Source organism: Mesocricetus auratus, unplaced genomic scaffold (assembly GCF_017639785.1).
Source record: "Mesocricetus auratus isolate SY011 unplaced genomic scaffold, BCM_Maur_2.0 Super-Scaffold_4256, whole genome shotgun sequence".
NCBI classification, from domain to species: domain Eukaryota; kingdom Metazoa; phylum Chordata; class Mammalia; order Rodentia; family Cricetidae; genus Mesocricetus; species Mesocricetus auratus.
The window spans coordinates 53,007,789-53,021,863 of NW_024429182.1; positions in this window are offsets into that span (position 1 = coordinate 53,007,789).

Consider the following 14,075-nt stretch of genomic DNA (forward strand, 5'->3'; position numbering starts at 1 on the left):
TCCAGAGAGCCAGACATGGATTGGACTGAAATGTCTTTAGCCCAATGAAAAGCATCTTTAAATCTATACTTAGTGACAACCAAAAGAAATCTAAAATCTTGACCTTGTGACTGAACAGTAAGCAGTCAGTGCTCTACCAGCTTCTCAGAACTACGTTGATCAAAGCTACAACTCTTAGCTTTTGAAATTCTAGTGTAACAATAGCATAAAAGGGGAAAGAAATCTGAAATATTGCCCAATTTCACATACCTTAAATCAAAATTGCATTTACATCTTAAATCACTTTCTGAGATCCTAAAAACTTACTTACGCTTTCACATCCCCAGAGTTTCACATATCTTAGGCCCTCAGAATTTACATAGACTCTCATATTCTCAGAACTTTATATGCCTTAGAACATTTTTAGACCCTCAAAACTTGCATAGACTTTAACCCTTCTTTTCTTTCCATCTAATCATTTACCAGAGAAACAAGAAGGTATTACTGGGAACAATTTATTTTAAATTATGTTCCTTTAGTAGCAAGGTATACCTGAAACCTGTTTATCTTTTAATATGAAGTCTGTTAGCAAGGCAAACCTGTCTACCTTTTCTCAATAGGATATCTGAGGCTTGATTTGTACATGTGAAATGAGCTAACAAGCTGTCTGCAGATGCGGGAAGAATCTGGTTGCTTTCTGCTGCTGACAAAGGTGTAGTTAGCCTAACCATCAATACCATCAGAGATCTGAGAAGGATAAATAATAGCTTGTGCCGGGCGTTGGTGGCGCACGCCTTTAATCCCAGCACTCTGGAGGCAGAGGCAGGTGGATCTCTGTGAGTTCGAGGCCAGCCTGGTCTACAAAGCGAGTTCCAGGACAGCCTCCAAAACAATACAGAGAAACCCTGTCTCGAAAAACCAAAAAAAAAAAAAAAAAAAAAGCTTGTCCACAGTTTGTCCAGGGTCCTGGGGACAGGTGTGGCATTAGGACAGTCTTTCCCAGTGGTTAGCATTTCCACAATCCAGGTGGAGCTGTCATGGTGCCCATCGTCTTCTTTGGAGACCTCGGGATCACAGGTAGGAGCTGGTAGTCTCTGTCATAGTAAGCTTTTCCATTAAACATTTCAATACCACATTCATCAGATTTCTGACAAGTTTGAGGGCCATTATCTATTAAGTATATCTGAGCTAAACAACCCTAGGCTTAACCTTGAAAAAACACCTGACTACAAGTTTGATTGTTATAAATGACTAACTACTAACCTGTATTTCTTTTTTTTTCTTTCTTTCTTTCTTTTTTTTTTTTTTTTTTTTTTTGGTTTTTCGAGACAGGGTTTCTCTGTGGCTTTGGAGGCTGTCCTGGAACTAGCTCTTGTAGACTAGGCTGGCCTCGAACTCACAGAGATTCACCTGCATCTGCCTCCCCAGTGCTGGGATTAAAGGCGTGTGCCACCAACGCCCAGCCCTGTATTCCTGTATTTCTTAATTACACATTACATTTTTAAATGAGCTGCATAGGTGCAATACCTTAAATAAGAGTAGAGTAGAAACATATATATATATATATATATATATATATATATATATAAGTAACCTTAAATTTGTATCAGTATACAAGAATCCATACCAATGTGAAATATGAGAGAAGTAGTTAGATTTTTTTAGTTTAAAAGTAGGTTCAGGAGCTGGAGGGATGGCTCGGAGCTTAAGAGCACTGGCTGCTCTTCCAGAGGTCCCGAGTTCACTCAGTTCCCACAACCCCATGGTGGCTCACAACCATCTATAATGAGATCTGGTGCTTTCTTCTGGTGTGCTAGTACAGGCAGAACACTGATTACATAATAAATCTTTTTTAAAAAGTAGGTTCGCTGGGCGGTGGTGGCGCGTACCTTTAATCCCAGCACTCGGGAGACAGAGGCAGGTGGATCTCTGTGAGTTCGAGGCCAGCCTAGTCTACAAGAGCTAGTTCCAGGACAGCCTCCAAAGCCACAGAGAAACCCTGTCTCAAAAAAAAAAGTAGCTTCAATGATTTACCCTTTCCTAAATCCCTCCCCCTCTTTTTTTTTTTTTTAAACAAGATCCCTGAGTCTAACTTCCTTTGTTTAGTTTCCTCCCTGGTCATAATCAATAACAACTTGCTACCAAGCCCCCTAAACAATGGAATACATAGATTAACATGTTCTGACAAAAGTAACCTTAAATTTGTATCAATATACAAAATTATCTTAAACAAGAGTAGAAACATACATACAGTATGACAAAAATAACCTTAGATTTGTATCAATATACAAAAATCCATACCAATGTAAAATATAAGATGGCTTTTTATTTTAAAAGTAGATCCAGTAGTCAACCCTTTTATCCTATCATTTCTATATCCCCCTCCCCCTCTTGAATCTAATTTCCTTTGCCTGGCCACTCGTGTGTCTTGAGGGGCTTATAATAGTTACCAAATTGTTGTTACCAAATTCTGAACAGAAACTCACAAAAGGGGTGTAAATTGTATAAGACATAAAAGCTTAAATTGTTTATCTAAGACAATGTTTTGAGGTCTAAAAGATATTTTGGGATTGGCAACATAAATTAGGATAGAAAATTAATTAGGTACAAAACTTTGTACTCACCAAGCTAGATAATGTATTATTTCCTCTGAATTCACCAAATGCAAATGGACAGACTGGACAAACAGAGGGTTTTTTTTTTTTTTGTCTCACTCAATCCTGCAGCCACTTTCAAAATAATCACTTAGAGGCTTATATTAATTATAAATGTTTGATGGATCAGGCTTATTATTAGCTAGCTCTTATACTTAAGTTAACCCATTTCTATTCATCTGTGTATGCCACATGGCTGTGACTTACCTGTGCTTACCTTGGGTAACTGTTGGCCTCTCTCTTGACTCTGCCCTCCTTCTCCCTGTATCTCTGTTTGGTTTTCCTGCCCAGTCTTATTCTGCCTGGCTATAGGCCAAATCAATTTTATTTAACAACCAATGAGAGCAATACATATTCATAGCATACAGAAAGACCATCCTGCAGCAGTAATTCTTACCTGATAATTGATCTTATTATATAGTTTTGCTGTGCCGGTGTTAAAACCTTCGCTTTTTACTTAGACTAAAAGGGGGGAATATTGTGTGATATTTTGATCATATTCTGATGCTCCTAAGATTGTCAATAAAATTTGCTTTGAATCAGAGGGCAGAGCTAGCTATCGGCTGACCAAAATTAACCACAAAGTTTTTGGAGGACTGAGGACAGATAGAGAGACAGGAAGTAGTAGGGTGGGGCTTGGAGAGGGTCTTAGCCCCTTTAGGATCAAGGAAGGAAGGAGAAAGGAGGTTACTAGTTGCTTCTCTGCCACTTCTCTGATCATTCAGTTTCTTACCCTGATATCTGATTCCTGAGGGTTTTGTTGTTATTTTGGGTTTTTTGTTTTGTTTTTGATTTTTCCAGACAGAGTTCTCTGTATAGCTTTGTAGACCAGACTGGCCTCAAGTTTTCATTGATAAAGAGTAATTAGATGAGCACACGAGGCAGGGACTTTGTGGAGATGCCTGGTGTGACTTCTCCATACCTGTGGTTGTGCCATGTGTTGGATGTCAAACATAGTCAGATTTTTCTTAATTCCCATTAGCAGCTTGCAATAACTTAGTAGCTTTCATAAGTCTAGAAGTTTCTGGGGTAGGACAGTGACTGGGGGAGCCTAGAGGCTAGCATTGCCCTTGACAAGTTATAGGCACCGCAGTCACGAGCTAATGAAGAGCCAGAGGTAAGCAGAATGACTCCCTTTTTAGCAACCATGAACTTTCTTCAAGCCCCTGAGGGGATGGGAGCTTTTGTCTAATGCCCGGCTGGGAAAAGGATTTTATAGCTTTATCTTTGTCACTATTGAGCCTTAAAAAAACAGTAATTTCTGAATTGAAGCTCTGTTAATATCAAAGTAAAACTTTTCATTCATAAACACAGTCCACAGAGATACTAAGAAATCTCCTGATGCTTTTAGAGTACACCATTACAGAATATAGCAGTTTCTGTATGACTCAGTTTATTAAAATAGCTTGAGGTTAACAAAGTTAGCAAAGACAAGGAGGCTAGACATATATTCTCAAGCATGAATAGACCTTAGGTAAGGACAGACATTCTCTAAGCCAGTGGTTCTCAACTTTTCCAATGCTTCCAACCCTTTAATATAATTCCCCATGTTGTGTCGACACCCCCCAAAATCATTCCAGTTGTTATTTCAGAACTGCAATTTTGCCACTGTTATAAATCTCAATGCAAAAATTTGACATGTAGGTGGTCCTAGGATACCCCTGTAAAATGGTCTTTCAACCCCAAAAGGGTCATGACCCATAGGTTGAAAAGCAGCCCCAAGCTATTTCCCAGACTGCTTAGGTCATTGTCTTGCTGTATCATAAGATACGAATATCCCAATTTCTGGTGTTTAGAATTTGGTACTCATAGCTGCGGCCTTGATTTTTAACCTTTTATTTATTTTTAAGTTCAAATATTAATAATATAAAACGTTTTATAAAATTAAAATGTCCCATAGCCCTATAAATTTAAATATTTTAAAAACTGTTCCTTAGGGGCTGGAGAGATGGCTCAGCGGTTAAGAGCACTGATTGCTCTTCCAGAGGACTCAGGTTCAATTCCCATCAGTCACATGGCAGTTAATAACTGTCTGTAACTCCAACATCTGACACCCTCACACAGACATACATGCAGCCAAAACACCAACGTAAATAAGAATAAATTATTTTGAAAGAAAAGAAACAACAACTAAAAAAAACTGTTCCTTAAAGAATATCTAATTTTTAAAAATTTCCTGTAAAAATCTAAAATTTCCTCTTAAAAAAGTTTTAAAGCCCAGCGGTGGTGACACACACCTTTAACAAAGCACTTGGCAGGCAGATCTCTGTGAGTTTGAGGCCAGCCTGGTCTACAAGAGCTAGTTCCAGGACAGCCTCCAAAGTTACAGAGAAACCCTGTCTTGAAAAACAAAAAACAAACAAAAGGTTTTAAAATCTTGTAACTGTGTGTTCCTGCAATATCAAAAATAAATAACATTTTTACTTTAAGAGGGAGAAAACAGGGCATAACCACTATGATAGGAAAATTAATAACTAAAAGACATAAATGTTTAGGCTGTGACAAAGAAAGAGAGCCCCCGGCCACAGAGTACATGACCAGAAGCTCGAACCCACTGTTGTGCCCCAAATCACCAAGAGGCCCATTTCGATGCAAAAGCAAAGAGTCTTTTATTGTAGATATTTAACGTGCTAACCCCATTAGCTCGGTCCCTTCACCCCACCACCATGGCAGATGGCTGGAGAAAGACCCCAAGAAACCTCGAGGCAGGGATCTTAAAGGGCAGCATAAGGGGAGTATCTAGGGGTATGAAACAGTCTCAGGATTGGTGCACTTCCAGGTTTGGGTGACCCGCCCTGTGTTGATTGGTCAACTGGTTGTTATGGCTGATAACCCTCCCTGGGCGGTTGCTATGTTCTGCAGGTCACTGTTGTGCACTGTCCGTAAAGCACACCCAGAGCCATAAAGCACAGCCCAGCCAGCCAACAGTTAAACATTGAGCAGGGCACCAGATGCGTCAGGAATGTGGTGAGCTAGTTCCTGGATCAGGGAGTGTTATCTTTTAAGTTTATCTTAAGGTCACTGGTTTCTCTGGAGAGAGCAGAAGAACAAGTTACTCTGTGCTGGGCTAGTTACTAGGGGTCTAAAAATGTTGAGTTGGGGTCTCTCATTCCCCACTTCTTTTAGTAAGCAGTTCTAATCATAGAACTGCAAAACTAAATTTCTGACTCTATATAGTCTGCATTGCCTGCTCTAATCTCTGATACTGTTGGCGTAGCATAAGAATCTGTACAGCACTAACTCTTTGTCTAATAAAAGCAATTAATCTATTAATTATGCAAGGTCCTATAGTCAGTAGAATAAGCACGATCAGTAAGGGGATGTGGGACTCCAGTGGGTATCTCCGGTAGTTTCACATCTCCATTGTTTGCAATAGAAATGTCCCAGTCCTCCACATCTATGTGTCCCCGACCTAGATCTGCCATCTCTAGGGCAAACATAATAGGAGGACTGCTGTAGTTTTCTCTTTGTAGGTTTATCTTTACATCTGGGGGAATCAGCTAGGTGTTGGCCCTGTGAAACTGTTCCTTGATTTTTTATTAAGCTGTGAGGATCATAGCTCCTTGAGCCGCCTGCTTGGCAGCTGTGTCAGCAATTTGATTTCCCTTGGCTATGATGTCTTGGCCTTTTTAGTGGCTGGGACAATGTATAATGGCCAGTTTCTATGGCAAATATATGGCTTCTAACAGGCTCAGGATTTCTTCTTTATTTTTAATGTCCTTCCCAGCCGACATGAGTAACCCCCTCTGTTTATAAATTGCCCCATGTATGTGAGCGGTGGCGAAAGCTTATCTGCTGTCCATGTGCTTGCTGACTCTCGGAAGTATGATCAAAGGGAGTATAACGCCTGCAAGCCTCTAAGAGATGTTCTAAAAACATAGATGGGGGTTCCTTCTCCCCTTGTAGAACTTCCCTTACCTCGGGCAAATTGGTGGGATGCCTGCCAGCTCCCCTGAGACCTGCCACCAGAGCCCAACAATAGACCGTCAGCTGCTCCCTACCAATTCCAGGCACATTCTTCTGCGTCTCTAAAAGTATTCTCTCTCTTTCCTCGGTGGTGAAAAGAACCTGCAAAAGCTGTCGACAATCGTCCCAAGTAGGCTGGTGAGAGAACATGAGGGACTCCATCAGACCTGTAAGGCTTGAGGGATTTTCTGAAAAAGGGGTATGGTTAGATTTCCAATTGTAGAGGTCGGCCGAAGAGAATGGCCAATACTGGAGTAATTACAGTTGGTCAGGGTTCGCCCGTGGGGGGCCGTATACATGCAGAGGCAACGCTGTAGTTGAATCTGGACCCTCAGGACTCTGGGCGCATCTGCTCCTGGTCCCGGCCCCCGGTCCTTCTGCTGCTCCTCCAACGGCACCCTGTTGAGGATTCTGAGGGGGTATTGGGAGGGGATAAGGAGGTGGGATACTAGGCCATTCTGGGGGCTCCTCAATTTCTGGATATATCTTAGGAGGAGCTGAGGGTTGAGTCTTATTTGGTGGTTTAGACTCCGCCATTTCTGCTTTCGTTTTCTCTGTGTTGCAGAGTGCCAGGACTCGGGAGCCTGGCTTACTTTTCTGGGTCTAAGGTTTTAACCAAGACGGAGGATCTTGCACCAGATCTTCCCAGACACAAATATAAGGTCCTTGGTCAGTGTGAGGCCCCAGTCCCTTCTAGAAGACCATATTATTATTATTATTTTTTTTTTTGGTTTTTCGAGACGGGTTTCTCTGTGTAGTTTTGGAGGCTGTCCTGGCACTCGCTCTGTAGACCAGGCTGGCCTTGAACTCACAGAGATCCGCCTGCCTCTACCTCCCGAGTGCTGGGATTAAAGGCGTGTGCCACCAACGCCCGGCTTAGAAGACCATATTCTTAATGGCAGAAATCACAGTCAAGTGTACCCTCCAGAGACCAGCCAACGTTGTACGTTGGCCATTCTGAAGAACAAAAAGTTCTCCAAGGTCCTTAACTTCTACAGACAGGTTGCATGCCCTATTTCTAATTTCCGTCCAGTGGTCGAGAGTTTGACCAAGAGGAGTACTGACAGTCTGTCCCATCGTCCAAGTCACACAAAAGAAGACAAACAGAACACTCAGAAAGATCGAGAAAGCAGAAACAGATCCCGCCTCTTGCGGGACTTTCAACACCAGGAAACAGAATCAGATGGCCGAGGAGACGCAAAGTCTCTCCCCAGCACCCAGACGGGAAATCTCCGGGTGCCCCCGCACTTCCCTCAGACCTCCTGGGACATCTCCCAGGGCGACAGTCGGTTATCTCCTGACACATCTGTCGATAACTCTCCCCTCCATCCCGGATAGGGAGATCATTGCTCTCACGAGCTAGGATGACTGCAAACCGAAAGTACTAGATTCAGACACAGCCAGCAGACAAAGACACAGACAAAGACAGAATCTTACCTCCAAGAGGGGTCCCCAAGAATTTGGGTGTTTGCAAATCCCAGATGAGCCCCCAACTGAAAGACCCCCAGACTGGGGAGACCCTCACTCCAGTCTCGGGATAAGCCACCCCAATAATTCAAGAGAGACTGTTCTTGATGCAAGCACATGAGGTTTATTGGGGAACCAGTGCACCGGGGCTGAGCTCAGAACCCTTGCAGGGGCAGAGAAGTTCGACCCCTAGTAGCTGCAGTCAGGGGTTTTTAAAAGGGAAAAACCATAAAGAATGGGGGAGTTAGGCAAACATCATAAAGGATGGGGAAGTTAGGTAAACATCATAAACATAAAGGATGAGTAAGTTAAATGATAGCTTATGTCTTAACAGGAAGGTTATCTCAAGCAAGCATTCTTTGGGCATTGTATAGTTAAACATTGAGCAGGAATGTGGTGAGTAGTTCCTGGATGAGGGAGGGTTATCTTTTAAGTTTATCTTGAGGTCTCCGGTTTCTCAGGAGAAGGCAGAAGGACAAGTTACTCTGTGATGGGCTAGTCGCTAGGGGTCTAAAAATGTTGAGTTGGGATCTCTCATATCCAGCTATAATCAGCCTCACATAGCCTAGGAAAGGCAGCCCTCAGGATGGATTTGCCTACTTGGACATTTACTATATTCAATAACACTCCCTCGGGAGAAATGTTTAATTATTTCCTCCAGGAATGCCACTTGAGAAGCTGTTGATCAGCCTTGGTGGTCCGTGTTCCAGGTGTCATGCTTATTCCAGTGGAACACTCAGGAGAGAACCAACTCGTCCTCACATGACACGGGAGTGACTTTGTCATCACAGCGGCTGCAGTTTTTGGCTTCCCTCTCTCTTAGCCAGTTACCAAGGCAGGCAGACTGGACAAACCCCCATGTAGAGAGCTGCAAAGTGCGGCACCCTTAAGATGGTGCAGCAAGGTGGGCGTGACACCCCAAGGGGGGATGCCTCTACCCTAAGTTCCCAATTTTTTTTTAAAAGAGTGCTTTTTTTTTTTTTTTTGGTTTTCCAAGACAGGGTTTCTCTGTATTGTTTTGGAGGCTGTCGGTCCAGCCTGGCCTCAAACTCACAGAGATCCGCCTGCCTCTGCCTCCCGAGTGCTGGGATTAAAGGCGTGCGCCACCACCGCCCGGCAGTTCCCAAATTTTTATTAATTACAATTGGGCACTTTAAATCTTAATTAACAAATGGACTTAACTTGTTATTCTACTGAGATTAGGGTGCCTCCCTTTTGGGAGACCCCCTCTTAGTGGACTGTAGCAGACAGGTCTATTACTTGAGAAACAGAATGGGTCACTAACCCTCGGGATTTTGACCCTGGGCAACTCAGTCTTCAGCCCTAGTTTGCCTTTTGGAGAGGCCACAAGCCCAGAGCCATTTTCTTACAAAGCAGATCATGCTTTCCTTGTCAACAGATGACCCCTCAGTGCAGGCCTGGTTGAGCCAGCAAGACAAATGAGTTATCAGGGACGGGTACGTTCCAGGGGACATCTTTCAACCTAAGACAGAGGGTCTATGAGGCCTGGACAGACGTCTCATTGACGGGTAAGATAGATGTTAACGTCCTGGGCAACCTAAGCCAGATGCTCATTTTAATTATATAAAAAAGGGGGATTTGTTGCACCCTTCCCCATGGGGGGTCTGTCTGCTGACCACTTGTACTAGGAACTTTGAGCTAAACACTTCTCTTCCCTTCCTCTCAGCAATGCCTGCAGCAAGTTCCTGTTATCCATCCTTTGTCTAAATGCTACTTCCTGTTTTGGGCCCACCTTTTGCTGGAGGGCCCTGGGAACAGAGGCTTCCACCTTGGGGATTTTCCACCATGCCTGCTTTTGGTATTTAAGGCTCTACCCTTGTAAGAATAAAGCCATTCTCCTTGTAAGAATGAGCCGCTGTCTTTGTCTTCATTTTACATCCTCAGCCCTTTGCCTTGGATCATTGTGAAGTGTTGTAGCACCATATCCGCAAACATACCTACGGCTCGCTACAGATAAACAAAACTTTCCACAGGAAACAAACAAAACTTTCTAACCAGAATCAGATGACAGTCTATGTCTTTCTATATGCCCCGGACAGGAGAATGCTGAAGTCCTGTTAAACCCCCTCCATGTCCCAGATAAGGTTCCCACTAAACAGAACCAGACTAGGACTCATCAGGAGGCCTCTGGAGATGCTTTCTGTGTTTCTCAGCATAGTCAGCACAGCTCTCTCAGACTTCTATAGTCTGCAAACCGAAGGCAGCCTTGGAGCCTTGGGACATCTCAGGGCAAATGCCTTCAGAAGCAGGCCCTCAGCCCCAGAGTTCTGGAGTGAAGGTTCCGACTTTAAAATTTGGGTGGGTGGTCTGAATCTTGCTGGGGGCTTCCAGAAAATGTTAATCCCACTGATTGAGAATAAGACCACTACCACAATTTAAAGCAAGCTTTAATTAAATGCTGGCCAGGTCCATACCTAGGTTCCTGGGAAATGACCCTGTGTCACAATTTGTAGCAACTTAAGAAGAAAAACCTGTAATTCATTGCATTCACCATCAGGTCCAATCAGGGGCAAGCATACATCCTGATGTACCTCCAGCCAACATCCAGTCAGGGGCAAGCATACATCCTGATGCATGTGAACCTCCCATGCAAATGTGATCAAGCACATAGGTGCCAATGGGTCAAACAAACTTGTTTAGGGGAGTGAAAAACCTGTGGCTTGTTTTCTCCCATAAGCAATAGCCTCCAGCATTTCAAGAACTATCTGTCCTTGGACAAGGGGCTTACAGATCAGGGGCATTTTTGTTTCCTGGATCTCTTAGGCATAGTAATTAAAATGTAACCTTGGCTCTCAAATTACCTTCAGCAAGAAGGGCTGTCTTGACTGATAAGGAAACAAGCACAGAAAAATTCAGTCACTGGCTGGAGAGATGGCTTAGAGGTTAGGAGCACTGGCTGCTCTTCCAGAGGTCTTGAGTTCAATTCCCAGCAACCACATGGTGGCTCACAACCATCTGTAATGAGATCTGGTTCCCTCTTCTGGGAGAACACTGTATGCATAATAAATAAAATAAACATAAAAAAATCGGTCACTGTCTCTGTTCTCACAGATGGAAAGAGATAGTGTTAGTACTGGAGCCCAGGACACCTTACCAGTTACCACAGCTTTCCAGAGTGATGAGGAAAAAGATGAGTAAAACTACATCATCTGAGGCCACTATATTGAGTCAGAAACAAGTTTTCTTCATCACTTCCTGTTGCCATAACTAAATACCTACTGCGAGGTAATTTATAAACAATAAGATTTATTTAGCTCACAGTTAGAGAGGATAGGAAGGCCAAGAGCGTGTCCCTGGCATCGCTGTGGATGGCTCACTGTACCAGACATAGCACAGGCATCACTGGGTGACACAGAGCAGGGTGTGTCAAAGGGGGCGTCTTTTATTTCAAAGCCACTGCCCAGATTAGCCTCCGGTCCTTCAGTCTCTGAGGAGATGAATCTGCTTCTGAGGGCAGAGCCCTTGTGACTCAAGCACTTCCCGTAATTCCCATGGCTCAAATGCTTCCGGGATTAGGAGTTCAATGCATGGATGCATTAGACGATACCAAAGTGTTCAGTGCATGGATTCATTAGACGATACCACTGTTTTTAGCTCCTCCTGGCTGTCCACACCTCTTCCCACTGAGATCTTAGACTAGGAGGAGGGAGGCTCAATTCTGTTTTATTTTCTATGTTGTTTCCTTCTAAAGAGCAGGCCCTGATGGGGGATGGAGAGATGGCTCAGAGGCTAAGAACATGTGCTGCTCTTGCAGAGGACCTGAGTTGGGCTCCCAGTGGCCACCTCAGTCACAACCACCTGTGACTCCAGCTCCAGGGAATCTGCTGCCCTCTTCTGCCCTTCTCAGACGCCTGTATTCAAGTGCACACACTCACATGCGTGTCATTTAAAACAGAAATAAAAATATCCTATAAGATGCTGGTGAGATGATGGCTCAGCCAGCAAAGGCGCTTACCACCAAGCTCGATGACCCATCCGTCCCTGGGATCCGCACAGCGGGAGGAGAGAACCAGCATCTACAAGTTGTCCTCTGACCTCCACGCGTGTGCCGTAGCACAAGGGCACGCACCTACACTCACACACGTGGTGATATTCTGTTTATGATCTAATAAAGCTTGCCTGAAGATCAGAATGCAAAGCTAGCCACAGAGACCAGGCAGTGGTGGCACACACATTTAATCCCAGCAGCCACACTAGTCAGCCACAGAAGCTGCACAGTGGTGGTGCATGCCTTTAATCCCAGCACTAGAGAGGAATATAAGCCCGGAACTCAGGGTCTCAGTCTGCAGTCACTCTGAGGACAGGATCACCCCAGCCTTGGTAGAGGTAAGAACTCTCTAGTGGCTGGCTGCTTTGCTTTTCTGATCTTCAGCTTGAACCCAATATCTGCCTCTGGGTTTTTATTATTCATTTTTATTATTATACACACACACACTCTCACACACACAAGCACATGATAAGTAAATAAAAACTTAAATTTATTTTAAAATATTTCATCAAATTAGCTTCAGGCTCTGTGTGTAGGTGTATATAATACAGAAATGAATTTCTGATCCCCAAGGTATCATTCCAAAATCTCCAAAACTTCTGACTTTAAGAGTTTTGTGTGGCCGGGTGTTGGTGGCACACGCCTTTAATCCCAGCACTCGGGAGGCAGAGGCAGGCGGATCTCTGTGAGTTCGAGGCCAGCCTGGTCTACAGAGCGAGTTCCAGGACAGCCTTCAAAATACAGAGAAACCCTGTCTCGGAAAAAAAAAAAAAAGAGTTTTGTGTGGGGAGACTCCATGTCATGTCTTAGGGCTCCCAGGCCAGTCACTCTCGTGTCACTCAGCACAAAAGTCATGGATTGTTTTTTGTTTTGTCATAAGCCCCCCTCAGACTGTAGACAGATGTGGAAGTGGGGGTGTAACCATTCTCCAGCAGTCTTTCCCTCATGAAACCTTTTACTTTATATATTTTCAGTTATTTGAGGTTAGCTATGACCCCAAAATATTAAATGGAAGACAAGCAAACTTTCAGAAAGTTCTTTTTAGCTTTATTTATTTTATTTACGTGCTTGGGTGTTTTGCCTGAATGTGTCTTTGCATCATGTTCATGTAGTGCCCATGGAGGACTGGAGAGGGCGTCAGACCATCTAGAACTGTAGTTACAGATGTGAGACACCATGTGGGAGCTGGCAGCAGAATCCAGATACTCTACAAGAGGGGCAGTGGTCTGAATGGCTGAGGCATCTTCCAAGACCCAAGTTGGTTTTTGTTTAGAGGAAAAGCTTTTGTAATTTTAAAAACATATTCATTGATGTGTGTGTGTGTGTGTGTGTGTGTGTGTGTGTGTGTGTTTGTACATATGGACATCCAAAATAATTTCTCATGCCTGCTGTCTCCTAAAAAGGTCATGGTGGTGTTGCCTGCGATCGCCACTGGGGGGCAGTCTACCATTGGTTTGCGGTTTGCAAACTACAAATGAGCTTGTCATTTTCATTCAGGAAGGCCCAAGAAGTCTCTCAAGTTTTAAAAATGGATAAATGTGTTAGAAAGGAGAATCTTGCAGAAAGTTAGCAACCATAATGCCCTGCGATCACTTGGCAAGGGATATTAATACATAAATTTCCCAAGGATTCAGAACTGCTGGCTCAGCTGCACCAGGACAGTGGGAAACTCCAGCAGAGAAAGTGTCACAGGCATTAATTTCAGTCAATTCCTTTGCCATCGTGCTAGTAAGTCAGAATGCTGGTGTCCTACCCCGTTCATTTGTTGAAATCCCCATCACATTGGTGATGGCGGGGGAGGTGGGGAGGAGCTCAGGAGGTCATTAAGTCTTGAGACTCAAGAACAAAACTTTTGTAGTTTGTTTTTTGAGACAGGGTTTCTCTGTGTAGCCCTGACTGTCCTGGAACTCGTTTGTAGACCAGGTTGGCCTGAGACTCACAGATCCACTGAGTTGTGACCTGCTGTAGTCATTGAATAAGGAAATGGAGCCTTGTTATTC